The sequence below is a fragment of the Trachemys scripta genome, chromosome 10 (assembly GCF_013100865.1).
Source record: "Trachemys scripta elegans isolate TJP31775 chromosome 10, CAS_Tse_1.0, whole genome shotgun sequence".
Taxonomy (NCBI): Eukaryota; Metazoa; Chordata; order Testudines; family Emydidae; genus Trachemys; species Trachemys scripta.
In genome coordinates, this window is record NC_048307.1 from 23,566,351 (window position 1) to 23,587,586 (window position 21,236).

The 21,236-nt window shown below is 43.7% G+C and overlaps 1 protein-coding gene across 2 annotated transcripts in view; it reads left to right on the plus strand.

The window, feature by feature from the left end:
* Positions 1–2,034: 2,034 nt before the first annotated feature.
* The window catches only part of EMP2 (epithelial membrane protein 2), a 41,242-nt gene continuing 22,040 nt past the window's right edge, over positions 2,035–21,236 (plus strand). Inside the window, exon 1 of one of the 2 annotated variants that reach the window (XM_034784787.1) lies at positions 2,035–2,188. The gene's annotated coding sequence lies outside the window, so the exon portion shown is untranslated. The remainder of the gene's footprint in view (positions 2,189–21,236) is intronic. The other variant, XM_034784784.1, reaches the window with a different exon arrangement.

Below are 21,236 nucleotides of genomic sequence, written 5' to 3' on the forward strand. Positions count from 1 at the left end.
CCCCCCCCAGAACTCCCAACCCATCTAAACCCCTCTGCTCCCTGTCCCCTGACTGCTCCGATCCCTCTCCACACTCCTGCCCCCTGACAGCCCCCCCCCCAGAACTCCCAACCCATCTAAACCCCTCTGCTCCATATCCCCTGACTGCTCCGATCCCTCTCCCCACTCCTGCCCCCTGACAGCTCCCCCCCAGAACTCCCAGCCCCCTACCCCCCGCTCCTTGTCCCCTGACTGCCCCCTCCTGGGACCCCTGCTCCTAACTGCCCTCCAGAACCCCACCCCCTACCTAAGACTCCCTGTTCCTTGTCCCCTAACTGCCCCCTCCTAAGACCCCCCCCAACTGCCCCCCAGGACCCTACCCCCTACCTGTACCCTGACTGCCCAAAACTTTCTCCACTCCCCTCCAAAAGCCCCCCCCCGTTTCTTGACTGCCCCCTCCAGAACCTCCCTGTCCCTTCTCCTGCCCCCCCTTACCCTGCTGCTCAGAACAGGGTGTTGGGCTCTGTGCCAGCCGGACACATGGCTGAGCTCCCCTGCACAACACAAAACCCGGTCCCTGGCCCTGCACAGGGCTGCCGGAGCGGGCTGCAGGAGGAGGAGCTGCCGGCCGGCTCAGAATGCAGGGGGTGGGGGGTGGGAGGAGGAAGCTGCTCCGGAGTCCAGCCCGGGACTTTCCTGCAGCCCTCCCAGCCGCTCGCTCTGCCGGGGGAGGGGGAAATCCCGGACATTGTGAGTGCTTTACAAATTCCCCCCGGACGCTATTTTTAGCACACAAAAGGAGGACATGTCCGGGTAAATCCGGACGAATGGTAACCCTAGGCTAGTGGGTTACAGTTCATTGTAATAATCCATAAATCCAGTGTCTGTTCAGCCATGATTTTTAGCGTTTAACATGCTAAACAATCTGCTCCAGCATGCATTTTGCTGTGAGGCTAGCAGCCCCTCCGTGACCTGAAGAAAAGCTCTGTGTGGCTTGAAAGCTTGTCTGTCTCACTAACAGAAGTGGGTCCCTAAACCTCACCCCCCTTGTCTCACTAATTTCCGGGGATGGGCACGACTATAACTACACCGCATGCAAAGAGTAGTGTCAGTCTGCACAGTGGTTGAATCCTACGTGCATGAGTGGACCCTACCACTACTTCCATCCCAGTAGAGCTAGTGCTACGGTGCAGGGCCCCAGGCGTCTCTGTGTGGCCTTGATCCAGCCCTGGGCCTCAGTTTGGTCCATCAGTGCTTCTCAACCTTTCCAGAATACTGTACCCCTTTCAGGAGTCTGATTTGTCTTGTGTACCTCCAAAGTTTCACCTCACTTAAGAGCTACTTGCTTACAAAAATCAGACAAAAATACGAGTGTCACAGCACACTTACTGAAAAAGAGTAAGTGTTTTTACCATGTAACTATAAATAAATTGATTGGAATATAAATACTTACATTTCAGTGTATAGTATACAGAGCAGTATAAACAAGTCATTGTATGAAATTTAAGCTTGCACTGACTTCCTAGTGCTTTTATGTAGCCTGTTGTAAAACTAGGCAAATATCTAAATGAGCTGATGTACCCCTTTGAAGACCTCTGGGTATCCGCAGGGGTATGCATGCCCTGGGTTGAGAACCTCTCTGTTAAATTACTATTTGTTTCTGCAGTTTATCTGCAAATCCCACAGCTTTTTTTAAAGGGAAACCTAGGCCCGTGTGCATGGTCTCCCTAATCTCATGGGTGATTATTGGAGCATCCTATCTTTCTTGTCCCTCTGGAAAACACACGTTTTTGGGGGGGGGAAGGGGGGGGGGGGAGGGGGGGGGGGGAAATCCTTCAAGTCTCAGGGAAGACTGAAATTAGAAAATCTGGTCCTCAGGAGCTGTCTGTGACCCCCAGTACAAAGAGTCTGGAAGCCAACCCAGACCTAACTGTATGTGTTTGGAGATTGAAACAGGCGGGAAAAGTTTGTTCCAAGTTCCCCCCCCCTTGCATTTCCAGGCAGTTGAGAGCCTCCTTTGAAAATTATTTTCTTTCCACACCCAGTTTGCTTCTGACATCATTCATCCAGGGAGGGAGGGCTGGAGAGAGCCAGAGTCAGACCTTCAAAACAACCCAGAGTCCTGCAGCATCTTCCCCTCGGATCTGCCTTGCTCGCCACCGTCTCCCTGCTCAGATATCTGGGCAACTCCTGAGGCCACAATCAGCCCGTGAGTAGCCTCGCTGGTTAGTGAGGGAGGGGTTGGTGGCGGTATTGCATTTTATTTTGAGATAAAGGTTTTGCAAGCAGTGCTGGCTGCCAGATGGGATTTAGTGGAGGGGGAGAGGAAAGGGATCTCTACTCTGCTGGAGGGAGAGGAATTGCTTTTCCAGCAAAGAAAGGGAGAGACCAAGAAAGCAGGGGTTTGTCTAGAACAAACATTTCTAGAAATGGCACATCCACAAGTACTTTTTATTTAGGCTGCTGAGCTGGTCCTTCTAAAGTTGGCACTTAAAGAGGTGTTGCCCTTCTCCTGTGAAACACTGCCTGGGGGGTGCTTGAAAACTATTCACTTCCCCGGAGAATGGGGCAGCACTTTGGAAAGCTTTTAATTTCTCTGTCAAACTATCTTGCTTTTGAAATTTTAGACTTTTTAAAAAAATAAACTTGAGAGAGTCTTCATCGGAAGATATTGCTCAGCCTATCAAAATCCAGGAGGGACTTGGGGGCGGAGAGGGAGGGCAGGAGAAACTTGAAATTCACTTTATTGCAAGTAACTTAAAGCCTGGACAATACAATTGTAAACTTTTTCTGGGATAGTCTCTTTGTATGTGATTCACTGCGGGGTTTGCTAAACTCCAGCAAGACCTCGGGCTGATCTTGACTACTGTGCCCCCCCTAGTGGAAGCACAAAATATTTAAGTGTAATTCGGTACAGATTTTTGGCTTATGAAAGTCTTGCTGGTGTTAAATGTTTTTTCCTCTTGAACTAGACTTTAGCTTTTAAAAGCCATCTGCCTTCCTACAGCTGCATGCTGGTGCCTCTTTCCAGATGTGCTGTCCTCTCTCCTTCAGAGGGACTAATTGTCAGATCCAGGCAAAGGGCCTTTAGTAATTTATGTTGTTCATAACCCTCTGTACTATATGTTAGAGGTTGTCTTGTTTGGAGATATCTGCTCAGAATGTTCCACAGCCCTCCCCAATTCAGCCAGATAACACTCAGGAAGCTACTAACTCTCTGTTCATGCTGCCAACAAGAAATTTTCACCTGCACTGACCAAGTAAACCTAGACCAGTGGTATGCGTACCCCTAGGGGTAGACAGAGGTCTTCCAGGGGGTACATCACCTCATCTAGATATTTGCCTAGTTTTACAATAGACTATATAAAAAGCACTAGTGAATTCAGTAAAAACCACATAACCTCTCTTTATTAACAATCACCCAAAACAGACTGCACATCCTACACATACAGTGCTCACCACTCCCCATAAAACAGATGAACTTTTCTTGGTGGCCAGTCAGAATCAGGGCCATCTGGGGGGACTCCAGTTTCGGCACAGTGTCATTGGCAGAGTGTTGAGATCTGGCAGCTCTGATCTTTGGGGCTATGTCCTGGAGTTGGTTTATAATTGTTTGTACTGCTCTATATACTATACACTATACACTGAAATGTAAGTACAGTATTTATATTCCAATTGATTTTCTAATTATATGGTAAAAATGAAAGTAAGCAATCTTTCTGTAATACTGTGCTGAGTCACTTTTGTATTTTTATGTCTGATTTTGTAAGCAAGTAGTTTTTAAGTGAAGTGAGACTTGGGGGTACTCAAGACAGATCAGACCCCTGAAAGGGGTCCAGTAGTCTGGAAAGGTTGAGAGCCACTGACCTTAACCATCCTTGACATGTATTTGTCCAACCTGTTCTTAAAAGTCTACGAAGATGGGGATTTGACAACCTTCCTTGGAAGACTATTCTAGAGTCTTTATAATCTTTAGAGTTTAAAAGTTTATCCTAGTATCTAACCTAAATCTCCCTTGCTGCACATTAACCCCATTATTACTTCTCCTGCTTTCAGTGGACTAGAGAACTGATCACTGGCCCCTTTAACAGCCCTTAACATATTTGAAGACTTATCAAGTCTCTTGAGACTTCTCAAGACTAAACATGTGCAGTTTTTTTAACCTTTCCTCATAGGTAAGATTTTTCTAAATCTTATTTTTTGTTGCTATCCTCTGGACTCTCTCTAATTTGTCTACATAGTGTGGCGTAAAGAACAATTATCTATTGTGTCTTACATACAATACACCCCAGAATGAGATTAGTCTTTCACACAACTGTATCATATTGTTGGGTCATATTTAATTTGTGATCCACCATTACCTGGAGATCCTTTCCAGTTATTCCCCATTTTATAGCTATGAATTTGCTTTTTCCTTCTTTGCACTTGTCTCTCGAATTTCACCTTGTTGAATTCAGACCCAATTATCCAATTTGTCAAAGTTGTTTTGATTCTAATCCTGTGCTCCAAAGTTCTTGCAACCCCCTCCCACCTTGGTGTCATCTGCAGTTTTTAGAAACATATTCTCCACTCCATTGTCCAAGTCATTAATTAAAATTTTGACTAGTACCAGACCCAGTACTAATCCCCTGAGGGGCCCCACTAGATACACCCTCTCAGTTTAACAGAAAACCATTGATGGTTACTATTTGAGTATGGTCTTTCAACCAGTTGTGCACCTAGTAACTTCATTGTTCTTACAGATTGTTTAATAATTGGTTCCAGTATCTTTCCAGGTGTTGAAGTTGGTGAATTCATTAATATGCAGCTGACAGTGACTGCTTGTTAACAGGGTGTATAGAGACTTCCCTCAAAAATGTGATTGTGCAGCTCTTAAATATTACATGAATGCAGGTTTGAAAGAAGTGCCTCCTGCATTTTGTAAGATGCCTGAGCATTCTATTTATTTGCAGCCTGGGTTCTCTGAAGCATCTGAGGTAGATACGACTATTACTTCAGAGGATACCAGATACTTCTGGGGAATGGCTGTAAAAATACATGCCAGATCTTTCTTCCTAAATGGGACTGAAAATCCACAACCTTAATTTCAATCTCCATCAACAATGAAAACCAGCATATTATACTCACTTTCAGACTCATCAGCCCGCATTAGTAGGACAGCTATACAGAATAGGACTGATCATCTGCCTAATGAGTGCTCTGTTTGTTTGCCAAACAAAATATTTGTAATGCATCTTCTGGAACAGCCTGACCTCCAGCTTTGGCGTCAGATGTTCTGGTGTCCAGGCAGGTGCTGCAGTTAGAAAAAGGAAGACATTGTGGACTGTCTTGGGCCAATAGCAGTCTAACATGACAAATGTCTTCAGAGATTAAATGTGGCATAAACATATATGGTGTAGTAGATCCATGAATCTGAGTGGGGGAGCAAACCAGATTCTAGTGTGCTATCTTGGGACTTGCTTTCTGATTGCCATTAAAAAATGCAATGTTTTCATGCCAAATGAAATGCCAAAGGAATGCAACAATTGTAGGTTTCCCCACCAGTCAAAATGGGAACAGAAGCAATATGTATCTTTCAGATACATCTTAAATCCCCATAAACATTCACTATTATAAAGTTATCCGAAAACTGACATCCTTGTGCAGGGGAAGGTAAAAATTTGAGACTAGAGAAGAACTTGGAATGAAGAGTCGCTGACGCCTTTTACATCACTTTGTGCACTTAATTCTTGTTTTGCTGTTTGGGATACCAAATTCTTGAAGGGGAATTCAAGATTCATGATTGCACAATGCTGGATGCATGCCAAGTTGTGCTTATGAACTATTGTGCTAACTCAGTGGTTTTCAACTTTTTTCATTTGCAGACCCCTCAAAAATGTCAAACGTCAGCATGGACCCCTTTGGAAATCTTAGGCATAGTCTGTGGAAGCCCAGAGGCCACAGACTATGGGTTGACAGCCACTGTGCTAACTGAACAATAACCCCTAAAATACTCCAGGTGAAGCATCAGCATGCCATACGTACCTTTAGAGGATGATCAGTTTCTAGGTCATGTGTCTGTAGCATTTGAGATGCACCACTGGCTGATAGTATTATTTCAGTCAGAAGCAGCAGAATGCTGGTAGATAGAACCCTGCTAGTGACACCCTTCCTCTGCAGGCCTAGGAGAGACTTATTATAGGCAATAAAGCAGTATTGATTCACAGATCTACTGTTTGGTAATGTTGTTATGCGGTCAGAAAAACCTTGGTGAAAGAGGCTGGGGTTCTACAGACACTCATGGGTCACCACTGAGGGCAATTGGATAATGCCAGTAGACCAGAACTCTGCCGTTAAACTCTTCCTCATCTGCTGGTCAGATCACTGCTACTGTTGAAACCACAGCTGGCTCCATTAATTGAAAGGTGCCCCAGCCCAAAGACTGACAATGCTGTGTATGCCTACATCAGCTTTACTTACTGCACTTTTTACTCCCCCCTTGCTGTGTCAGGGACTCCTGCTTCATAGCTCCTTCTGTAGCCATCCCCTCATGCTTCCATACTTTTGTTTGTTGTCCCTACTGTGTAAAACTGGCATGAGTCTGCCCTCACATCTGTTAGGATACGGAAGGTGCTCAGACACTAGAGTGATGAGGCACGCATAGATACCAGAATGAACAAATCCCTCCTTAAGAAACACTTCTGCTAGACTTACCAGTGTCAGTCCACCACAGCTAACAGTGCTGTTTCCATATCCACTTAAAACGGAGACTGCAGTGTCCAGTGAGGACCTCTATTTGGTCAGCTTGGATAAATTGTTTGTGTTACTTACACTGAGGCTGGCATAAAGTCTTCATTCGTGCCTCAAATAGTACCCAGCACCTTGTTAGTTGTTAAATATCAGCTTTAAATTCACTGGTAATCTTCATGACACCATCTAATTGAAAAGATGGTGGCACAGGCTGGCAGCTGATGTTACTTTGGGGTTAGAAGATCTGAAATATGGTTATTTGGCATGGGACCTGTCTTTCCAATTGCTACTGTGTCCTGTACTGCCTTGCTTGAAAAAGACCACTAAAAGATCATGAAAAAGACCACTGTAAGACCACTAAACTTAAAAAAAAAAAAAAAAAAAAAATGGAAGGAAATGCAGCACTTTGCAGTAGAATCAGATTAAGGTCTTTGGAGGAAAAGAGGAAAATTTAAGACATCACAATAAGGAATTCCCACTGATGAAGTAATTTCATTCTGGCATAGTTTGTCTACATTTTGGTAACTCAAGTGATGGAAAAAATGCATGTTTTTAAATGAACACAATACTGTATTTGTAGCTGTATTGGTCAAAGAAAAGAGTAGGAATGGGAGAAAACGTGGCTCCTTTGGAGGTTCTAGAACAATGGGGTCCTAGTCCATGACTAGGGTGCCTAGGTACTGTGTAACAGATAGAGAACAGGGCACACAAGTTTAACTAGCTATGTCTGTATATGCTATTGCAGCTCACCAATGAGGAGCACTGAATCTGTATGTGGGGAAGCTTCCAGAGTGCCTGACAGCTGTAATAGGGATATCTCTATCGTGGGCTAGGAACAAAGTTAAGAGACCCATGATTCAACATTATGGATAGAGTTAACAAGTCTATCCCATGGAAAAGTCCTACTGAACTTAAAACACAATAGAAAGGTTTTCACTTAAGTGAATATATAAATATATTGTCTAGTAAAATAAATCCAACAGGCTGAGCTGAGGGTACAGTGGTATTGCTGTGTCCTGCCACAGACAAGAGATAGGCATATATCCAGAACTGCAGTCTGTAGGATGAAAAAAGGTAGTCCCACCTAGTAGTAGGGAAAGCAACGTGCTATCTGAACAGTTGCATCTTGGTTGACAGTGTGCCCAGTTGTACAGGGAGGAGGTAGTGAAGGAAGTAGGCTAGTTTATTCAGTATCATCCTAACTTAATCAATTAACAGTCCTCATGACACTTTCAATTGCACCAGTTCAAAATCAAGATGAGAGAAATAATCACTAAGAATAAAGCTGCTTGTTCTCAATTGAATTTTAATTCGAATCATATGCTACAATAACTCATGGCCCTGACAGGAGCACTATGGAATGAAATATTAGCAGTTGAAGAATCTGCTATCTTCAGTTTATGGCTGATTATTTTGCAGGTAGTAGATGTATTTATCACCCTTGTTCTTGGCAGTTTAGTTGTAAACTTTACATTAGCTGAGAGCAAAAATTCTTATTATCTCCAGAATTAGTGTCTGATTATAGCCAAAATCAAAACAGTTTGAAAATTTTATAACCGTGAGCATAAAGCATTAGGTAGCTATCAGTATTATATATCATTGGCCAAAGTTAAAACAATTATATCTGCTTTCTCTTCTACTGAATTAAATGCATTTTCTTAATTTGGGAAGATAGATTTCTGCCTTTGTTTTGGCTAATTAGGTGGAACCACATAAGTGGTACTGGCTGTTCTAGTGCATCTGGAATAAGAGTTTGAATAAATGGCAGTCTGTTTTCAGTAGAGGTCATTTGTTGAACTGTACTCTTACAAATATACTAATAGGTCTAGAATTAGGGCAACAAAAGGTCAGCCTTTTCAGTAGTATTTTGGAGAGTTCACTGGGCCAGACTGACTCCAGATTTCTGCCAGCAGAGATACTGCTGGAGGGCCTGACAGAACAAAGTCTGACACTTTGCACTGGGGAGATTCTGGAAGAGGGGCCAGTCACACCGAAAAAAGTGGCCAAGCTCTGATGGGAAGGAGTGGGGCAGGACATGCAAGGATTCATTCACTCTCTTCATGAACTGGCACTCACAAGGCTTTTCTGGAGCTTTTGGGGAGTTACAGCTACTCCCAAGTTTCCCTGCTCCAACTTCAGTAAAAACTAGCCTCAAGTCTCTTGCTCCTCAATGTTAGAAAGACAACTATGCCAGAAGATTCCAAAAAAAGAGTCCCACATATTTCTTCATGTGACCAAAGTGCAAGATGTGGAAGGGAATCTTTGGAGCTCCTTTAAAAATGGAGAAGACCCCTCCCCAAAAATATAAACCTAAGAAATTCTACAGTTTCTTTGAGATGGTTGTTTTGGGTTAGTGATCAGTTTTAGGTATCACTCCTCATATTGGCCACCCTGCTATATAGTTCAAAATTGAATTTCTAAGATACTTCGTTTGCTCTTTATTGTAATCAGTGGGACTGTAGGTTGAAGGAGTAGGAATAACATATGTGGTTTCTTCCAAAGATAGGAAGGAATTTAGAGGCCTGTGGGTCACTGGAATACAAGAGAAGGATTTTAAAGCATGTGGGGGTAAACTGCTGGAATAACCTGACTGACTTGCCATGGAACTAAAGTGCCTAGTAGAACTTGTTCTGTCCTTGCAAGATAGGTTGTTTGTGTACTGAATAATTTTTTTTGGGGGGGTGGGTAGTAGTAGTGATTTTGGATCTCATTACAGTTAAAACATCAGTTTTGCTCAATTTGATCATGAAGAGATTTCAATGTATGTGTGACCCAAGAACCTCTTTGGGCCAACTGGCAGAGGGCACAGAGGATGTATAGAATTTTACAGAAGCCAGTAGCCCACTATTCATCATAATCACTGCAAAATGTGTATATGGATAATATTTAAAAAGAGTTGTCCGTACAGGCAGTCCTCGGACTTATGACACAATTGGTTCCTGAAAATTGCATTGTAAGTCAAAACATCTTCACTTGGAACTACAAACCACTCCATTGCGGGACCGAGTGTCCAAGTCAAAACCAATTGTTGTTAAGTTGAATCAGGGTGTCAATTCAGAAATGTCGTAAGTGCCGTTCATTGTAAGTCAAACATCGTAAAGTCGAGGACTGCCTGTACTGAAAATTGTTAAGGCAGGTAACCAGGAAGCGACATGTCTCAGACAGGACACTTCTCTCTCTCTGTCCGGTAGCATGTATTGGACATTGTATGTCTGACAGTGAATGCCTGTTGGCATACTGAGCCAAATGCTAATCAAGAGATTGTGAAATCTTTAAGAGGAAATTTACAGGGGAAAAAAAACTGCAGGGAGGAGTACAAGTAAAGACAATGGATTGTTGGGGGGGTATGTCTGACTACTGAGGTACACCCTGGATCCTTCACTAAGGAGACAAGCTAATAGTGTGTTTGTCTTATGAACAGAGGGTCACAGCCAAGCCTGACTATAACACACTGGAAGGACTTTGGGGGAAGCAATGTTCTGTAAGACACAAAAGTATCTAGTTAAGTCAATCTAGGTTCTAGAATGGATATTTCATATGTAACCATTTGATACTTCTACTTGCGATTACTTGAATCTCTACACTTTATTCAACAAACTTACTTGTTTTCACTATAAACATAAGTACTCTGCATTATGTGGCGTAGTGATCTGAGGTGAAACTGCAAGCTGGGGTGTACTGCTTCTTCAGTAGCAGCTAGGGTGACCAGACGTCCCAATTTTATAGGGGCAGTCCCGATATTTTGGGCTTTTTTTATATATGGGCTCCTATTACTCCCCACCCTGTGTCCTGATTTCTCACAGTTTCTATCTGGTCACCCTAGTAGCAGCAAATATGTGAATATTGCAAGTGTCCAGTGGAAGAGGGGTTGGACACTCCAGGGATGCTCAGGGGTTAGAGTGTGCTTATCTCTAACCTATGGGGAGGGGGGGCAATACGTGTGTTGCCAATGGAGTTGGGAAGCTGACCCCTGGCAGGCACAGACAAGGACTTCCTCACACTAAGGGCAGGTGATAGCAAGGTGCCTCACAACCCTGGGAACCCCCAGGAAGCACCACAGTACACACCGAAATAGTCTAGAATCTCTCTCAGAACTGATGTGTCCTTTTCTGGCTTGAAGCATTATAGTTAAACTCATTCCACAGGCACTCTTAAAAGTGCAAAAGTCACCAGTGTTTTGCAGGAGATTGTAACTTTTGCCAGTGCCAGTCAGGCCATGTAAGGAACTGAGAACTACAGTACAATACACTAATTCTTATGCTACTGTGAAACTCTCTTGAAGTATGACTATCTGGAGCAATATCATGCAAACTGATCTTGCTCCATATGCTATGCCCTATTAAGGCTAGCTCCCATTAGCTTCTTCAAAAAGGCATGCGACTCCATTTTGAACACAAAGAGAAGAAGCATGTGCTAGTATTGGTTGTGCTGAGCAACACTCTCTGATGAAGAGGCTAGAGTTTTTTTTTTTTTTTTTTTTTAAAGACAGGACTCTTACATGTCACAAGGGATTCCTTGCATAGGGAAGAGTCATCTTCCATACTCACTGCAATTAACGGGCAAGCACCTCACCGGAACAGGCCTACCACCACTAACTTCTCCCGACCTCAGGCTTCATTCCTTTGCATGTACTGTTACAAATATACATACAAATAATGAACTACCTACTAATATCCTTGCCAGATAGACACCAATCTTTAGTACAGTAAAATTCTTGACAGATTCAAGGTAGCTTAGCATTTGGAGTGACCAACATAGGATCCTTTTCAGATATTACTTGAGATGCATGAGCCATTTGGAGTTATATCCTGGCTCATTTTGCTTGTGTAGATCTTCCTGTAGTGAATTGGCCTTTCCTCTATGAGATATTGTTTGACAATAAGGATCAAATAAGGCCCTGATTCTGATTGGAGGGCTCAGAATGCTACTGGCATACTAAAAACACACCACACAGGCAAGTGATTTGAGGACATATCTGAAGTAAAGGATAAAAAGTTATGGGATCCAGGCCCATGACTAGGGCTTCCAGGCACTACAGTAATAAGACTATTCAAATGTCAAGAGGCTCTTGAGATACTATGGGAAGAAAGACTAAGTTTTCAATATGTCCCTTTAAATGAAAGCTCTCTGGAGCAGTAGAATATTCTGTTCAACTAAGTAGTTCAAACTTCTGATGTGCTTTGTTGTAACGGAAAAGCGGAGACTGTCCTGCGCCAGGGGGCCAATGCACACACCACAACTTCCTTGACCCAAAAGAAAGCTCTAAATCAGGAGCGTCTTTCTCCAACACTTAAGAGGAAACCTCCCTAGATTTCCTCTTACCTCTATCTAACTGAGCTCTGACTTCTCAGTACCTTACTTGGCCCCCAGCTCTCTCACACACACACACACACACACACCTTAGTTTGAAGATAGGAAACTCAGGTTTAATGAGAAGGTTAAACTTGTAGCCCTGAGTAAGTAAAGCTAGTTACAGGCGGATTTAAAGGGAGAAATCTGCAAACAACTCACTGCTGAGGGAGATTTTAGTTTGTTCTGTTTAAGGAGCATAAGCACGGTCTTCTGGACAAACACAAACCTTCAGTAGTGGTCACCAGTGTATAGAAAGGACTAAAACTGGACACAGTACTCCAACTGAAGCCTCTGAGCAAGTGGGACTCCTGGGGCCATCTACACTTGAAGCTAGGGCTGTAAGTCCCAGCTTGCATAGACACACCCATGCTAGCGCTCATCATCAGGCTAGCTCACTAAAAAACAGTAGTGTAGCTGGAGTAGCATGGGCTAGTTGCCACAAGTACGCACCGACTAGGTCCAGGTGGAGTTGTACTCAGGGTGGCTAGCCTGTGCTGCCATTCACCGCTGCCCGTGGTACTGCAGCTGCACTACTGTTTTTGAGTGTGCTTGGTTGATGAGAGCTACCATGAGTAGGTCTGCAAAGCTGGGAATCTGCTCCAAGCGTGGACATAATCTTAGTGAAAACAATCAGAGGTGCTGGGTCCTCTCAAGGACAGAGTGCCCACTGCTGTAGCACTCCCTGATTCAAGAGCAGCAGTAAGTTTAGGACCTGGATTTATAGAGCCTGCATAGGATAAGTTGTCCTACATACTTATGCCACTTAGTACCACATGGGGAGATGCTTCCTTCCAGGACTCATCTCCTGCACAGACCTTGCCCGAGGATCATCCTCACTTTAGCCCTGTTTTAGCACTTTAACATCACGGTCCATTCATTGCCATGACACTTCTAGCTGCAGACAAATGGCACTCAGTATCTCCCATGGTAGTTTAACAAGCTGAAGGGATCACTACTGTGTGGTAAAAAGCTTGCACTACACCTAGTTAATTTCTTGCATGGCCCCTATCACTGAGCACCCAGACAAGCAAGGATTGAGCCTACACACCCATATCAAGGCCAGACCACCAGGAGAAGAAAAGCCTTTGAGTCTGCTGCCTTAGACTATCAGCCTACCCTCTCCCCTTGCCTCAGCCCTCCCACCTTAATGAGAAACGGACTAAGAATGAAATCCAGATCCCCCTTTCAGCTGTGTGGATGGAATCACTAAACCAGAATCACTTCAAATCAGTCAAGATACAGGGTTGCATGGGTGTTTGACAGTTTTATGCACAGGGTTACAAAGTTAGTTCCAAATATGGTTGGCATGTGCACCACATTTAAACCATTCACTGTTCCCAAGTCCTCCAGTAAGTCCAATTCTCTGGGAAACCAGTAGGCATAAGGAAGATTATAGAAGTGGGAGTGTTACATTGGCTTGTAAACAGGAGCAAAAACTGAGAAGTTTTGCAAGGGAGTTCTCCAGGCTAAGGAGGAGGAGAGACTAAGTGACCCTCCCCCATCTGTTATTAACTCCCCACTGGTCTAGTGAGACTATGATTAGAGTGTTCCTTCTTGCACTTTACTTCCTGGTTTTATACTGCTTAGGCTTCCCCTGCTGAGTGGGGCTTCAACATCAGTTAGATCAGTGTTTCCCAAACTTGGGATGCTGCTTGTTTAGGGAAAGCCCCTGGCGGGCCGAGCCGATTGGTTTACCTGATGCGTCTGCAGGTCCAGCCGATCGCAGCTCCCACTGGCCACGGTTCACCACTCCAGGCCAATGGGAGCTGCAGGAAGCAGCGACCAGTATGTCCCTCGGCCCGCGCTGCTTCCCGCAGCCCCCATTGGCCTGGAGCAGTGAACCGCGGCCAGTGGGAGCCATGATAGGCCGGACGTGCGGCAGGTAAACAAACCGTCCCGGCCCACCAGAGGCTTTCCCTACACAAGCGTCCCAAGTTTGGGAAATACTGAGTTAGATCTTATCAGCCCTGACTCTCTTCCAGTGGCAGCCTGTGTCAGGATTAATTGGGTTTTTTTTGGCCTACTCAGGCCTTGTATGGGAGTGGGGAACACACATCACATCCCCTCCCCACAAAAAGACAAAAAACCACCCCCACCCCCAACCCAAGAAACCCTTGTAAGTGTAGATGTGCAGCCAGAAGTCCAGCAGAGTGGAGGCTATACAGGGCTGGGCTACACTAGAAAATTAGATCAACCCAGCTACATCACTCAGATGTGGAAAATCCACACCCGAGCCACATAGTTCAGCCAACTTAAGTCCCCATGCTCCGTGTATCCCAAAAATCTCTGGCTGCCAGAAACTGGGACTTGGTGACAGAGGAGGGATCCTCAAAATTGTCCTCTTCTGTTCATTCCCTCTGAAGCATCTGGCACTGGCTACTGTCAGAGACAAGATGCTGGCTTAGATGAACCATTTGTCTGACCCAGTATGGCCATTCTTATTAGCGGTAAGGACATTTTTAATTTGTCAAATGAGACTAATTGCAAAATTTCTGTAGAACATGAAACTACACTTTCTATAAAGAAGTGATGAGCAAGTTGCTACAAACCTAACAATAGCAGCTCACTTCTTTGACCAGAGAACTATTGATACAAGTACAGAATCCAGCTTGCAGTCTCTTGGAAATGTCTTTACATGTGTAATCAATACATTGTATTTATTTCCCTGACAACTTTACATATCCTCAGGGCTAATAGTTTGAAGAGTATTCAGAGGCCAACATGTTAAAATCTAGTTGCCTTAAGTAAATTTCCTAATTCAATAGTTAAACACCTAACCTGTTTGTTTTGTTCCTGCCCCCTTTATCCCTACCTGCCCTTGTACTCCAAAGGGCTAACATCACCCCAGTGAAGGACTGTGTGGCAGGAGAAGGAGAATGCAGCAGGGCCCGCCCACCCACGCATCCTCCCAAATAGACACATTCTGCCTAAGGGGGTAGGTATGAGGCACAGAGTCCTTGATGCAATCACTGAGTGGAAGTGGGACCCTGTTGTCACTAAGTGGCAGACAGAGCCATTGAGGGTATATGTGGTTTGCCTTATGTAGATTAATTCCAGTCAGGGTTAGATTAAGGTATTCATGGGTAAGGGTTGCATGACTGAGCAAAAGAGTAGATATGAACTTTGGGGCAGGAATGTGTCTTAACAGGACCACTCTGGAATACTTAGAAATGGGTCAAGGGGCCAAATGCTTCTGTTACTCCAGTGTAAATTTAGCATTCTGGATTCACACCAGCATACCAGGGAGAGGGGAGGAAGAATTGGACCAGAATTTCAGTCTTCACTAAATTCCTCCTAGTAATTATGGATTTAATTTACAGTGTTAAAAGTACTAATGAGTACAAATAACTACACATTCAGTCAAATTGTTAATACCCTTGAAGGTTAAAGTAGAACCACTAACACTTCAATCCCTGGCTTGTTCAAAGTTATCATGGAAGCTGTCAAGTCTAATTCCCCACTCTGGCACTTCAAGTGCAGAAGGTTGGGGCCCGCAAGGATTCTAAAAATTAATATTGGCCACTCCAGGCTTGTATTAAACTCCCAAGGTTACAGATTCTCTCTGACCTTGGATTGGTAGATGCTGCCACCACCAAGTGCAGAACCCCTTTGAGAGCCCAGGAAGGTGCACTTGGGAATTCCTTCCTGTGGGGTACCCTCAAGCCCTTTCACCCCCCCTCTGGGGGGGGAGGCGCGCACTAAGGGGAAAAAAAAGGAAGTCATCTGTTACCACCGGCTAATTAAACAACATATGCACAAACCTCTTAAGACACAAAAATCCAATTCTGTTCTTAAAAAGGGTATTTTCTTTTTTTTATTAATAAAATTTACACCTGGGAACTCAGGCTATTGCTAAATTTTAAAAGAGGAACTACAAGGATTAAACACCAAGAATAGCTTTCTTGAGGTCCAGCTTAAAGGTTACAAGCAAAACAAAAGCACCTGGGGTTAGCACAGAGGAATCCACAAGCCATAATGAAATAAAAGGGATAAACCTAATCACATCTTCCTAGACATTTCCTGATCTACTTACATATCTGGGGGTTTAAATACATGGGCCAGGTATGAAAAAAATCATCAGTATCATACCTAGGAACTAAGCTTCTTACAGCATAGCTGCTGCCCTGTCCGCCTCTCCCCAGGAGAGTGAGACAGACAGACAAACAAAAAGGGGCGTCTTTTTTTAATTTTCAGTTCTGGCCTTCCCATTGGCTCTTTTTGCCAGGAGCCCACTCATTTCCTTTTGCCTGTGCATAGCAGGGAGACTTTTTAACCTTTTACAGGTAGAGTAATTAGAGAACAGCTACTAAGAGGGATTTTATAGCTACTGTCTGGGTGGGTGTCCATAAAAGGGAGGTTCCCCCCCTTTCATTTATCACAGAAGCCCAACCACAGTTGATACTTGCTAGAATACTTTCAATCATCACAGCTGGCTAATGAACAACTTAAGCAAATAGTAGGCCTTTTTTTTCCACTGCCTGGAATTTGTTGTAGTTGCATACTTTGAAGGAGAAAATAACTGCAGAATGTGCTAGGCAGTGTCCCAAAGAACATCTGAGAGGCACTTCTATTTATTTGGTTTTATGATGCTTATTTTAATATTCTAGCCTGTTTTAAAAGTATGATACATTTATCCAAATGGAAAAGCATCCAGAGTCTCCTATTTATCTGTCCCTCATCTCAAGGAATACACTCAATTTAGTCCCAAAAGAGCACCCTGCAAATGTAATGTTAAATAGCTTCAAATAATGAAACTGAAATTTGTTTTCACTAAAGGAATTAATCTAACAGTATTAAGTTTCCTGAATTTTTGTGTCTTGCACATTGTTCCATGTTTAGGCCTCAGCAGGTTGACAAGTGTGCAGAGAAAGCTTTTGCTAGTTTGAAAAAATAAATAATAATAATAATAATCATCATCCACTAACTGAACCAGCTTATTTTACTTTTCGAACAGAAGATCATTGGACATGGAAAACAAGTCCAGCATACTAGATTTTAAAAAATGCAAGTTCCCAGTCTGTTCTTACAAACTGGTGAATTTTATACAAGTTTAGACAAAGGTACAATGAAAACATGAACTGGTTTCTATGTTACCATGTCATATGTCACAAGACGCCATGAGATAATCACAAGAACTTATTTTACTCAGAGTTCTTATGCAACAAGTCAAGAATTTTGTGATACATCATAAGATAGCAAACCTCTCATGCCAATGCATAATTTCTTTCCCTTCTAACTTCAAAACATGTAGCCTTTACACTACTTGGAGTTACTAAATATGGGACAGGCTTCTCCTGATTCAGTTTTGTGCTACTAATGATGTAGAAAATGCAGCTGATGCTTGAAATCAAATTTTAACTCATGGACATTTGCTCTTCTTCCTGCACTTTAAGAAATCTCAAATGTGTGGGAAGTTCTTTACCAGATGCTGAACAACAAGTTAGGGTAAGATCCTCTCCCTGTCTTACACTGAATTCGCTCAGTTAGTCAAACTTATTCAATGTCCCTATGAAATTGGGATAATCACCTTGAATTGGAGATGCTTGGGGATTAGAATTTGAAACTCTGAAAAGACTGCACAGAAATACTGTATCTGTGAATTTTGGATTCTGTGTACTCTAAAAACTCAGAGGGTGGTCTTGCTTTCTCCTAAGTACATAGCCCAGATGGAAATGATACGAAGAGCTAGTTTGTGATTAATGGGCAGAGGACAGGAGTTGAAGTTGCAGGGTAAAATTACCGTCACCTAAATGCAGTGAGCACAGGATAAAATAACTAGAACATCTTTCCTCGGTAAAGCTCTGTTGGTCATAGAAAATGAAGAATATACAAATAGTGGAAGAGTTTGACAAGCAAAGGGTGGGATGCTGAAGTTGCCTTCCAGAACTCGGGCTTTATTCAATGAAGAATGTCAAGGTAGATATGTCCAAGCTTTGAACTTCAGTAAAAAACACTTGCCATATGAAGGGGGAGGAACAGTTGATACAGAGGGAGAAAAAAACCTAAGTGATAAACATCATGGAGTTAAAATTGTATAGGTCTTAAAAGGGGGTTCCAAATAGGAGTAATGGAATTAAGATGAGAAATTGAGGCTGAATATCAGGAAACATCCTGACAGGGAGAAGTCTCTCAGTGGAAAGCGTTATACCACCAGAGATGACATCTAGACTGGAAAGCAGTGGTAATTCTTTTGCAGAGAAGTCCTGCGTTAGCAGAGATGAACTCTCTTCTCCTTGCTAGTCTAAACATCAAGCAAACTTCAGTTTTTCCTGTATCGTCTTACACTTAAATAATGGAAAACAAGTCAGTAGGCTAAAGCGGCCTTATTTTCTGAGTAAGAGTAAGGGACTGGTATTGATCCCTATACTGCTGCTAACGTGGCATGCAGAGGCAAGCTATTAACCTCTCCAATAATGTGTTTGTTGAAAAACTGTCTGCTAGTTACAATACAAAACAGTTGGGAGTCTTGGGTTCTCTTCCCAGCTCTGTGATTGAGTTGCCGTGACACCTTATACAAGGCACTAACATCTATGCATATCTCACATGATGCACACCCACTTCTTTAAAGCATATCAAGTGGTGATAATAAATGTCTACCAATAGAGTGTAGAACTGAAAAAGCTAGTAAAAGACAAGGAGAAGTGAAAGCTGCATTTAATATTCCTCACTACAGTAGCAAGCTAAGGTAGCAGTTGAGCATATCTTCAGGATGAAACAGGGTTATCTAATTTCATGTATTAATTGGAACTTTTTTGCTGTTAATTTAATAAATGAGCTTCTGTTCTCAGCATGTGTTGTGTCCAGCAATTTACGTGAGTATAGCTATAAAAGCTTCTTGTCTCAACAAATCTGGATAGGTTCAGTAGGATTTTAATAACTCATTATTTTGTGATTAATATATTATACAATATTGATTTCGTTAAATTTTGGCACTCAGTTACCCAATTCTAAGTAAAAAGCAACAGAGGGTCCTGTGGCACTTTTAAGACTAACAGATGTATTGGAGCATAATGCCCACTTCATCAGACACAATTCTAAGTGTTTGTACAGTGATGTTAAATATTAGGGCTTGAAATTGAACTCTGAATGCATATTCAATATGCTGTTCCTATTGCAATCCTAAAACATTCAAAATAGGGAACTGGTTTACAAAATATTAGGCACTTCCTTGGTTTTGGGCCCTGCTACTGATGCCAATATTAGAAGTCTGGAAGCAACTAAACATTTTTGGCAACCTGGCTCTTAAAGGCATTTTGAAGTTTTGGCCAGGAGTTAAAATCCAGAATTCTTTCAGGCTTTTGTGATTCTAAGACTATCATGTAAAATAAACAGGTCCATCTGAAAGTGTATATAAATATGAACAACCTTCCAGGTGTAACATGACTCTTGCAATATTAGTAGCTGTCAACTTATTTTTTAAGTGTCATGAAGTAAATCAAATTTTACCAGCATTAGGGTTTCTTCCCCCTCCCCCACCTCTTGGAAGCTTTGTTTAAGATGGATAGGACTATCTATGTGAATAGCATCACATTAACATATGCTGTATGCTAAAAGCAGGGCCAGCTCCAGGGACCAGGCACCCAAGCACATGCTTGGGGCGGCACCTGGTAAGGGGCGGCGGGGGGAGCATGGCGTGGCATTCCACAGGGGGGCGCTCCGGCGGCGCGGGCGCGGCGCTGGGGTTCCGGCGGCGCTGGGCGGGGGCAGGCTCCGGTGGCTCGGGGGGTGTTCCGGCGGCGCGGCGCTCAGGGTGGGGGGATGGGTGGGTTCGTGGGGCGGTGCTTTTTTTTTTGCTGCTTGGGGCAGCAAAAAAAAGTTAGAGCCGGCCCTGGCTAAAAGCATACTTGTTGAATCCTGCAGATACTTAGGATCAGTAGCTTTATTTGTGACTATTCCCGGTGAGTTCAGTTGGACTCAACTATCTATTTGTGTTGTGTCCATCTAAAATTAACATGTGCAGGGCTTAAATCAAACAATGTTAAACAAACCAGTGTCTACATTTTGGTTTTGAACATCTCTTTGAACAGGAAAACTAGGATTTTAATGTAGTGTTAATTTTGGTGGATCTACAAAATAGCAATGTAACGGGGTGCACTCACCTCATGCAAGCAGCCCCAGGTTGAGTTTGTGTGGGCCTGCAGTTTTTTCTCCGCCTCCTCCACTCATAGTGCCCCTGTCAGCTGCTGCTCTTCAGGAAGGTCTTTGGTGACTCAACCTTCCAGGCAAGTCACACACAGTCCATGTGTGAAACTAAACAAACCCCTTCCGGGGCATACAGTCCAACTGGGCCCATCTCAATGCCCTCAGTAATGTGCTATAGCCCTCCCCAGGCTCAGTCCTTCAACAGTCCAATAGGGGCCATCATGGCACCCCGCAGTTGGGGTCCGGCTAGCTTGAGGCTATTCCTGCTCTGGATTTCCTCCCTGGAGACTCTTTGCCTTCACTTGACTTCCCTTGAGTCCTCAGTGACCCCAGCTCTCTAGCTGAGCCACTCCTCTTGAACTAAGTTCATAAACCCCCAACCCTTCAGCTGAGTCAGTCTCAGTTCAGCCCCCTTCCCTGGATGTACCAGAGTCTAACAGTCAGTCCCTTCCCTGGGCCTGTTTCAATCCCCACTTTCAGATCTTAGCCATTTCTCCAGTTGCTGTTGGTGGAACCCGGGCCCACCCACTACTCCAGGCCCCAATCCAGGGACCCTCTAAGTAGCAGCCACATCCCTTGAAGTAACAATGTTTCCCTGGGCTACTTCCCCATGACCCTTATCTTTCTAGAGTCCCAGCAGCCAGGAGAACTTTCCTTGATCCCCTGGTCCCTGCTAGCCAACTGAACTCAGACTGCCCTGCAGCTCCTTTTATACAAACCTGATGGCCCCTGATTGGCTGCTTCCCTGCAGCCTCTTTCTGGTTGGTCTTGGAGGACTCTCTTCTTCTGCCCTTCCCTGGGATGGGTGTGGTACGACTGAGAGGCCTCCAGCAGAGGGCCTCTGGGCCTAATACACCCCATTACAAGCAGAATCTAGTTAATTTGTTCCACCATACAATGTCATTAAGTTGTTTGTTATCACAGTATTCCATTTTGAAATAGCAAGGAGAGAGCCAACATTGAATACAGTGCCAAATGCCATGCTGTAGCTCGGTAAGCTACAATGCTAGGGGTTGATCTATTGCTGAAAGATC